We start from the raw sequence: 10550 nt of genomic DNA, 5'->3' as shown, positions 1-10550 counted from the left end.
CTACTAAACAAGAGGATCCTGCTACAGCCCAAGCCCACGGAGGGCTCTCCTGTCCACCGCTCACCGTCTGGACTCCTGCCCAGGAAGCACCAGGTCTGAGTGATCAGATGCCCCCTTAGGCCAAACCCGGCCAAACCTCATCCTCAGAATTTCTCTTAGACGTTTCTTCCTTCCCTCCCAGCACCTCTGCTCTCCCTTTTCAGCCATCCCTTGCAGGCCCCCCCACGAACCCTCATTTGTAAGGTCCCTGACTGACCGTGGCTCCTACACGTGGAGCTTGGTCGGGAGGAGCCGAATCTGGCAGTCTGACTTGTCAATCCTCGCCTAAGGGACGCTCGGGGAGCCCACAGACACGTCTGATGCTCTGGGCAGCCTGTCGTGAGCTGAGTGAGCCTCATGGGTGGACGGACATGGCCTGGAGGATGAAGCCGAGAGGGGTCAGTCCTGCTGCTGGAGGCCACCCCCTACTCTCCCTGAGCCTAGGATGGTGCTGGACAGTGCTCCCTCCCACACACTTCACTCAATGACCCAGAGTGGATATTGGAAAATCAGGAGGAGATATGCAGAGAAGCCCAGTCTCCAACAGCAACTTAAAATTATAAATAACATAGCTAACATATATAAATTATATATTAATTATAATTAATATATAATTATATAATATATATAATTAATATATAATATAATTATATAATATATATAATTATATAATATATATAATTAATATATAATTATATATTAATTATTTATTTACAATTATAAATAACATAGCTAACATATATAAAATTAACATCGTAGCTCCTCTTGCCTTAGCCTCCCACATTGCTGGGATTACAGGCAAGCACCACCATGCCCAGAGAGGTAAGCAGCTTTTCTTTGCCATGTGTACCCCACCATGAAGTGCAGCCTCAGCACAGGTACAAAAGCAATTGAGCCAATCTTTACTCTGTATAAAGTTATTACCTCAGGTATTTAAATAACGACTGAGAACTAACATTACTGGCAATCAAAGTATGCGCTAACAGGATGAATGGCAGGAATAAAACAAAAATAAACAGACTTAGAGGTCATTTCTAGGTTTCTTTCCTGGAAAGTCCAAAGGTATAGAAACAAACTATGAAGGGAGAGAAGAAGAAAAACCAAAAAGTGAAAAATGATAATACTGTCATTTTGAACTATTTGAATGCTTCAATCTTGCATATATTGTAATCTACGGTAAGAGCATTTGTATCTTCTTTTTTAAAAATATTCTTTATATGCTTCAATGGTTTTCTTAGTGATAGGTAACTATGAGGCACACAATATTTGGTGAATAAATGAGCAATGTCAATTTTTCACTGACTTATCATTTTATTAATATCTCTTTTATTTAAAAATGTCTATAAATCTTGACACTTATAATATAACCTAACTCAATTAGCAAAAGTTGAGAAGACTAACAATATCAAATATTGGAGAGGAGAAGGATCAACTGCAATGCATACATGACAGAAAGAGTAAATCAAAATGACCACTTTGGAAAAGAGTATGGTCAACTGCAATGATAAGTTTTTGATGTGCATTATGTGGTATATGTTTTATATATTAAATATATGTTACACCTAGTCTTATGTAGCAATTATTATTTTTAGTGATTATAAAGCAAAAATGTTCAAAAAAATTTGTAGGCTGATTCTTAAGTGTGTTACAGCATGGGATTCAGATTTTTGCTTTTTATCCTATTATACAGCCTACAAATAACTTTTTAAGGGGAAAAAACACTGAGTTATACATAGACAAAATTTGTAGGTCCTACCCTAGAGAAATGGTAATGTTAATAACAACTAATAGCATCATATGACAGTGGGACATTCAAGATTATAACGACTTTGCTGGATTCATTTCTTGTTTTTACTTCATTAACTTTTTTTCCTCATCAAAGTACTCTGAACAATGACTTAGTTTGTCCAGCATATGGGAAGAATTAGACAAAAAATCTTTTATTTCACATTGTCATGCCCCAAACAATCTTTTTGTTTAGCCAGAATACTGGCTTTGTCCTCAAATTTACCAGGACAAGCAGAGGGGGTGGTTTGTGACAAATATCAATTCAAGTGTTTTTGTTTAGTTTTTCTATGTAATTTTGCAGCATTTTTCTTTCTCTTTTTTTAGCAATTTCATTACAAAGAACTTTTCTAGAACTTTATGTGGTCTGCTTGTGACACAAAACATTTGCTCTTTGACTCAGTGTGATCAGCCGAAACTATTGACCTAGATATTGAGCCAATTATTTCTCATCTCCTTTTAAGAGGTTTTGTCACTAAGCTATAAGGTCCATCTAATTCACCTTCCTGGAGTGTCCTAGCCCATGAGCCATTATACCTGCCAAGCTTTCTTTGTATATCCATCTGTCTCCCTTAGGAAATCACTCAATGATAACATTTCACTATCATATCACATGAAAAGCAAAGCTGTTTTTAACAATGTAACACTTTTAGTGGCAATGATCGTCACATCCATGAACTTTAAATATCCATTTTTCTCTTATAAATGTAAGTTTTGTGTCCTCACATTCTTTGGGTGATATCTGAAGATTTTTATGTTCCTAAAATCAGTGAATAGCTGAGAAAAACATTTTCCAACAATACAAATCTGCCATAGTTACTTAGGAATTAAAAGAAATTCAGAGAAATTTCTACTTTATTAACATATCAAAAAAAATTTTTATTCACTGTAGGAAAGAAATCAATACAAGAATTGCAAAGAAATCTAGCAAGTAGAAGTTTACCTAGAAATGTAAATATTCTAAATGTCTTAGAGAGTCCTGTTTCTTATAATTTCTATGCCCTGCTCCCACCATCATCTCTCGCTTTGTCTCATTCAAATGACAGAAGTAAAGTGAAGATATTAATTCTACAAGTTAACAAATGAAAAGTCAATAAATGTTTCCTGAATAATATAGTAGGATAAAAAAAACCCAAAAATCTGAATCCCATGAAGGAACATGCTTAAGAATCATAATTTTCTTTAAGAAATCCTGCCATGAAGATTCCTATCTCTAGCATCTCTGTAACCAATGATCATTTAGCCTCCAAAAATAGAAAATGCATCACCACCAAGGGAGGCCTATTCCATCATTAGCCAGCTCTACTGGTTAGAAAATTATGTTAGAATTCAATTTACTACTTTGTAGCTTTCCTACATTTGCTCTGTGTCTATTAGAACAACAAGCCCATCCTTAGATTTACTTAAGGATTTTTAATGCCTGTTTAAAATATCCCCTTAGGGGATGGGGATACAGTTCAGTGGTAAAGCATTTGCTTAACATGTGCTAGGCCCTGAATACCATCTCCAGCACTGCAAAAAATTAAAATATCCCCTTTTACTTTTTTACTTCACTAAAACATTTCCCAGAAGATAATTTTCAGTTTTTTTTTCTCCAAAGAGGTTTCCAAGTTTTCCTACAGCATAGCATTTTGTCAGTGTAACACTAAAAATATGGTACTCAGAAGCAGATGTAATATTTTGGATGTTAGCCATTTTATATACCATAGACTTTAAATTTCTATTACTGCAACCAAACACAATTCTAACGCTTGTATAATTCAAGGATTGTTCATTTAGCAAATATTTATCACTGGGCATGGTGGTGCATGCCGGTAATCTCAGAAACTCAGGAGGCTGAGGTAGGAGGATCACAAGTTTGAGGGCAACCTCATCAACTTAGTGAAGCCCAAAGCAACTTAACAAGACTCAATCTCAAAATTAAAAGGGCTGTGGTATAGCTCCATAGTTATAAAACCCCTGGGTTCAATGCACAGTATAAAAAAATGATTCACCAAGTACCTACTAAATGCTAAGCTTTAGCTAGGCCTTGGGAATTTAAAATCAAAGAAGGCTTCCTTCCTTCCCTCCTACAGCTGCATTGCCCTATTAACTCATGAGGGTTTATGATTAGTACTTCTGCATATGTATTTCTGCAAGCTGATCACTACCTCTATACATTGCTATGCAGAGAAATTTACTCCCAAACTGTGAAGTTCACTGACTTTAATCACAATGTTCCTTTTTTAATGGGAATTTTTTATTCTCCTTTTCCAAACTATATAGTGTGCTTGTTATCCCTTTCAACTTGTATGAGGATGAGAAAAAAAGTTCTATTTTTTTTTTCTTGAATGGCCTTTGCAAATAGGACATTTGGGACAGACACCTCTCTGCTCTCCTTAAGTCATGGTGGGCTCAATGGTTATTACCAGATCAGAACACATCACTGCTGTCACTCACCCAACATAGTATCAGTTGCTTCACAAATCATATCAAGGGCTTCACCAAGCATACCAAGAGCTTTACTCAGGATACACTGTGAGCATATTTTTCTGATTTACCACGTTAAAGATTCCATTATGAATGAATATAAGGTTTCTTACGTCTTGTTCTCAGTAAACTCATATTGTGATGTCAAGTTCTCCAAAGTTCTTCTAAATACTCACAAATGTTTTATTACTTCACTCTATAATTTTTCTAGGTATTGAGATTATGTTTTCAGGTCTATTGTTTCCAAGTTCCCTCTTTTTATCTTCTGGAAATTAAGCCATTGATTCACAGATTTCTGTCACTTTTCATCCCCCATCCTTCCCCTTTCTCCCAATTAGCAAGAAAATAATGATTCTTCCTATGGAACTAGGCACTTACTAATGCTAAAAATGAAGACAGGCTCACAGTGAGAACAGAAATGGCTGAAAGGAGATGCTTCTGCATGGTCACACCTGAGGTTTTCAGATTCCTTTCAGTTCCCTTATGATTCTTCAAATGAAAGACTACTTACTAGTACTTAATGGTAGTCCAATGACTGAAGAAGACAAGATTGAAGTGCCTCTGGTTGCATAAAAGGAATACATCACAGCATGGTGGTGAATGTCTGTAATCCCATACGTTTGGGAATCTGAGGCAGGGAGATCACAAGTTCAAAGTCAGCCTCTGCAACTTAATGAAGCCCTAAGCAACCTATCAAGACTTTGTCTCAAAATAAAAATAAAAAGGGCTAGGAATGTGACTCAGTGGGTAAATACACCTGGATTGAAAGAAAGAAAGAAAGAAAGACAGAAGGAAGGAAAGAAGGAAGGAAGGAAGAGATTGATTTTCTACATACTTTTAATATGTGCATGAATCTCACCTGAGGATCCTGTTTAAACTGCAGATCCTAGATCAGTGGGTATGTGATAAGCCCAAGAATCTGCCTTTCTGATGATCTTGTAAGTTGATGCCCAGATTTTTACCCACAGACTACACAATGGAGTAGTTATGGGATATGGACAGCCTCTCAAAGCTGGAAAACATGAGGACCGAGTATTTATTTATTTATTTATTTATTTATTTATTTATTTATTTTGATACTGGGGATTAAACCCAAAGGTGCTTAACCACTGAACCACATCCACAGCCCTTATTTATATTTTATTTAGAGACAGGGTCTAGCTAAATTGCTAAGCTGGCTTGGAACCTGCAATCTTCCTTCTTCATCCTCCTGAGCTGCTGGGACTACAAGCAGAACCCAGTTTTCTTCCACAGCCTACACAAAGGAATGCAGTCCTACTTATATCTTGATTTTAGCTCAATGAGACTCATTTCATACTTCTACTGAATTGTAAAATAACATATTTGAGTTGTTTTAATCCAATATATGTGGTAATTTGTTATAGAAGCAATAGAAAACTAATAGATTCTCCATACCACATGTTTTTACTGAATAAAGAGCTAACTCAAATTGTCTACATAATATCATGAGTTTCTCTTTTTGAAAATTAGATAAGATTTGAGTGAAACTTTTGTCCTCTGAATTGCTACTTTATTTTCAAGCTTCAAAACTATAAGGAAACTCATTTTATGTAAGAGTCAGTCGTGCATGTGTATGACAATATAATATACTTTATTGCACTAACTGAGCATCTGGAATTTGTTTAAAAAGTACTCAAAATTAGTGGTTTTCATTTTTATTTTAGAGTAAGATTTACTACTTAAACTAATTAAGTAGAGTCGACTTTTAAGTGTGAAATTTTGTTGGTTTTTTATGTGTTCAGAATGTGTCACCATTAGTGCTTTTAAAAAAAACTAATTGAAAACCTATAAAATGATTTTTTTTGTTAAAATTTTTCTCCTTGTGGTATTTAAAGAAAGTTCTGCCACATTTACTACCAAAATAAGTTTAAATGTCAGCATAATAACTTTTTAATAAACTCTAAATTAGTTATAATCTTGGTTGGAAGGAATCAGTACAAATATTGCAACGAAAAACATCAGGAATTGGGCCCCATACATGCACAATCTTTAAACTCTCAGAGAAGGGGGAAGGGATGTCAATAAAAGTATTCTGAAATTTTATGTTTTTAAATAATGGAAGTTTCATTATGCAACAAAGTGAAAATTACCTAAAAATAAGTGCACATAATTTAATGACAAAATCTCTGCATCTCAAGTATGAAGTTGCTAAAGAATATAAAAATATGTTGATATAAAGATAAAGACTTATAAATGAGCTTAATCTATTCAGATATAGTGGCCTCTTCTTTCTACAACATTCAACAACCTCTGTTCTAGAAAGTTGACTCCAGGAAGCAACAGGACTAATTTCCAATGTAAAATGTTCAACAATAAAGAATATCACACTGTTTTCATCTTCCAGTGGGAGAGGAGATCAGAAAAAAAAATGTGAGATCAGAATGAGAAGAGCCTCTGTAGATACCTAAATGGAAAGAAAATCAGGGAAGGGTTCCAGTATCACAATAAAACAATAGTTAAAGCAGCATGTAACTTTCATCATCAGAAGGTTTGAAGTTGCATACAACAGAAACCAACACCGACTTTGCGAAAATGGGTATTATTTGAGAACTTACAATGTTGTTCACAATTCTTTGCATTGGAGAGCAGGAGGAAATGAGGGCAACAAAGCAAGGCCAACTTCCAGAACCAGTCCATAAAAGTCACCACTGCTTCTGTCACTAAAGGTTGGAGACAGGTCTGCCATAGCTTTTGGCACTGAACATCGAAAGCCATAGTAATACTGCTATAGTAATATTGTAGTAAAACCATAGTAACACTGCTAGAAACAGTATTACTGCCACTTCTGCTGACACTATTCATCTCCAAAATGGATTTTCTCCAAATCTTACTCCTTTGAATCAGTAACTTCTTATTCAAAGTCAAAAGAGGTTATCATTCCAACCAGACTGGCAGTCATCAAAAACACAAATAATAATTAATGTTGACAAGGATAGGGGAGGAAATGAACTCCTAAACATAGTTGGTAGGAATACAAATTAGAACAAGTATGGAGGTTCCTCAAAAAACTAAAAATAAAATTACCATGTGATCCAGTTATACCAATCCAGACATTTACACAAAAGAATCAAAGTTAGCATACTTTACAGATACATGCATACCTATGTTTACAGTGGTACAATTCAGAATAACCATGATATGAAATTAGTCTAGATATCTGTGAAGAAATGAATATATAAAGAAAATATGATGTATATATACATAATGGTGTTTAATTCAACTGTAAAGAAGAATTAAATCCTGTCATTTACAAGAAAATGGATGGATATGAAGACCATCGTGCTAAGCAAAATGTCAGATTCAAAAGTATTATATATTTTCTCCCATATGAGAAATTTAAAGGAAGAGGTGAAGGGGGACATCATGAATGTAAAAGGGAAACTAACTGTAGAGAAAGGGGAGGTATAAGAGAGAGTAAAAGGTGGTAGTAGGAAATGAATCTGAGCAAACTATGTTATAAGCATTATGAATATGCCACAATGAAATGCAATATTCTGAATAATTAATATGAAACATGAAAAAAGTTAGAAGAGGTTCTGTATTTGTCTAGGTTGTAGAATAAAGGTTATGTGCTCACATCATATATCTCTGGGGATACAAATATCAAGTATGAGAATATCTATTATACAAGACAGATTCTATCTGTCACCAACACTATAGTTATCCCCTTGTTATCCACAGGGTTGGCTTCCAGGACACCTCTATACACACAATCCCACCTTCATGCCCCCTGTGGAGCCCAAAATTTGTAGATGCTCAAGGCCCTTATATAACATGGCATAATATTTGCATATAACCTATGCACATCCTCCTGGACATTTAAATCATCTTTAGATTATTCATAGTACTTAATGCAATGAAAATGCTATCAAAGTAGCTGTTATTCTGTGTTGTATGGGAAATAATAACAAGGAAAAATGTCATTATATATTTGGTATAGATACAATTTTCCTTTTTCCGAATATTTTCTATGTGTAGTTGATTGAATCCACAGATGTGAAAGGCCTACTGTAAGATATGGAGGGCCTACTGCAATTATGTGTGGAATCCCAGAAATATAAAGGGACTTAAAGTGTTGGTCAACCCTAGCCTCTCAAAAAAGGTATTATCCATTACAAGCAATCTGAATTAAATGAAAAGAAGCATGGGATTCAGTTAGTGTTGCTTTCCTTCAAATTAGCTACAAGTTTTTGGAGTAAGAGATGGTGAAAAGACTCCTTCTACTTTTCCACTGACTCATTCTTAACACTCACTACCTGAAGTACAAGAACATCAGATTGTACCTATGTGTCAACCCCCGTGATGATTCTGAGTACAAGATTAAGTATAATAACAATTACGGATTTACTGAATATTAGTAGATTTTTTTTTATTTTTAAGAGCACAAATAAAAATTTTACTATCTATCTTTATGGTAAAAAATAACAAAAAAAGGGCTGGGGTTGTGGCTCAGTGGTAGAGCACTTGCCTAGCATGTGTGAGGCACTGGGTTCAATCCTCAGCACCACATAAAAATAAACAAATAAAATAAAGGCATTGTGTCCATCTACAACTCAAAAAAAATTTTTTCAAATAACAAAAAATTATAAATTAATTATGACAGTATCTTTAGCATACAATTTTGGTGCATTGTCTTCTCCATTTAATGGTTTATGAAAATATTGAAAAACACTGTTAGTTGCTTATAAAATTCTTTTATTCCATCTTCATAAACAACTTTATGAGGAAAATGGAACAGACTTGTTGCAGTTAGAGACTTGCTGAGGATTACACAAACATAGCAGAACTAAGGCCTCACCCAATTATATCTTAATTTCAAGTTCCAACTCCTAATTCCAAAGTTCAGCACTGATTAAAACATGCTATAGGGAAGCCCAGCAAAGTTTATCTTTCCCATTTTGTTTGATTCATTATTCTCTCCTAAGTATTAAAATTAATTATATCAAAACTTTAGGGGGAAAAAAGTCTGAAATTGCAACTGGAAGTACTTACATAATTGTAAACCCCTGTGAGCTTTTTGAGACCTTGGAAAATATTTTTGTAGAATTCCTATCTAAATAATTTGACTTCAAATAAATTATAGAGGGCTGGGGATGTGGTTTAGTTGTCAAGCGCTCCTGGGCTCAGTCTTCAGCATCAAATTAATTAATTAATTAATTGCAGATCTAATAGGTCACTGTAAAATTAGCAAGGTATTGATGAAGATTATAATAATGGGTAGAAAAGAAGTATTTGTGTGTTTATTATCTAGTCATGTGAAGTCTCACATTGTCCAGATGTCACCTCTTACTGTTCAGAGCTATGAACCATCCTCTTATGTTCTTTGTTCTCAACTGTGCTAATTTCACTATCTCCTACTGTGAGACTGTTATTATCCAATGTCATGGCTCATCAGAACCTGTTTGTGTTGAAACAATGCACATCTTACCTATGCAGCTCCCTAATACCATTTGCTGAATGCTGGTTACATCATTACTGATGATTCCGAAATATCCCTCATACTGCCCATGGATATTTTCATCCAGCTGCTGATTTTTCTTCTCAAAGAATAATGATGATTAACAAATATTGTCTTATACAGAGGAGGAAGGAAATCTGGACAATACTTCATTTATGGGCCACATTAAATTTATCTTTCAGAATCTTACAAAATATATGCAGAACAGCACATCGCCTAGTAACGTTGACTGCATGGTGCCCTCCTCATACCACCTCACCAAGAAAGACAAGGAAGGGACCCATGGGTGAAATGAGAAGAATGTTCATATTTAAACAGGAATATGAATCCTATATCCCTCATGGCTTAAGACCAACCCAAGAGAGCATATTCTGGCAGCACTAACATTGCATAAAGATCTCAGAATCCCTGAAGATTGCACAATGCATAGTTATAAGCCTGAAAAGGAGTGGGGTTGGCCACCCTGGGTGCCATTGATGGGGATGGGGAAGTACGGGGAAGGAAGCCTGCAAACCCACCCTACTACCAGTTGTTTACTTTTGTACTTTTTTTGCCTTGTTGCTGCCTCATCTATGTCATTATACCTGACTTAAACTCTGAAGAGAATTTATATGTGTGAGGAGTCCTGAAAGTCACGAATTCTCTGTAAATCCATCTACTCTGGTCTTGGTAAATTTGAGGATATTATGTGACAATTTTTCCTAGTTCTTTTGACCCTCAGTTTAAATATCTGTTCCTCTGGTTGAATTACATCTAAAATTTAGCAACTGGTTAATAT

Source organism: Callospermophilus lateralis, chromosome 6 (assembly GCF_048772815.1).
Source record: "Callospermophilus lateralis isolate mCalLat2 chromosome 6, mCalLat2.hap1, whole genome shotgun sequence".
NCBI classification, from domain to species: Eukaryota; Metazoa; Chordata; class Mammalia; order Rodentia; family Sciuridae; genus Callospermophilus; species Callospermophilus lateralis.
This window is presented reverse-complemented; position numbering follows the sequence as displayed.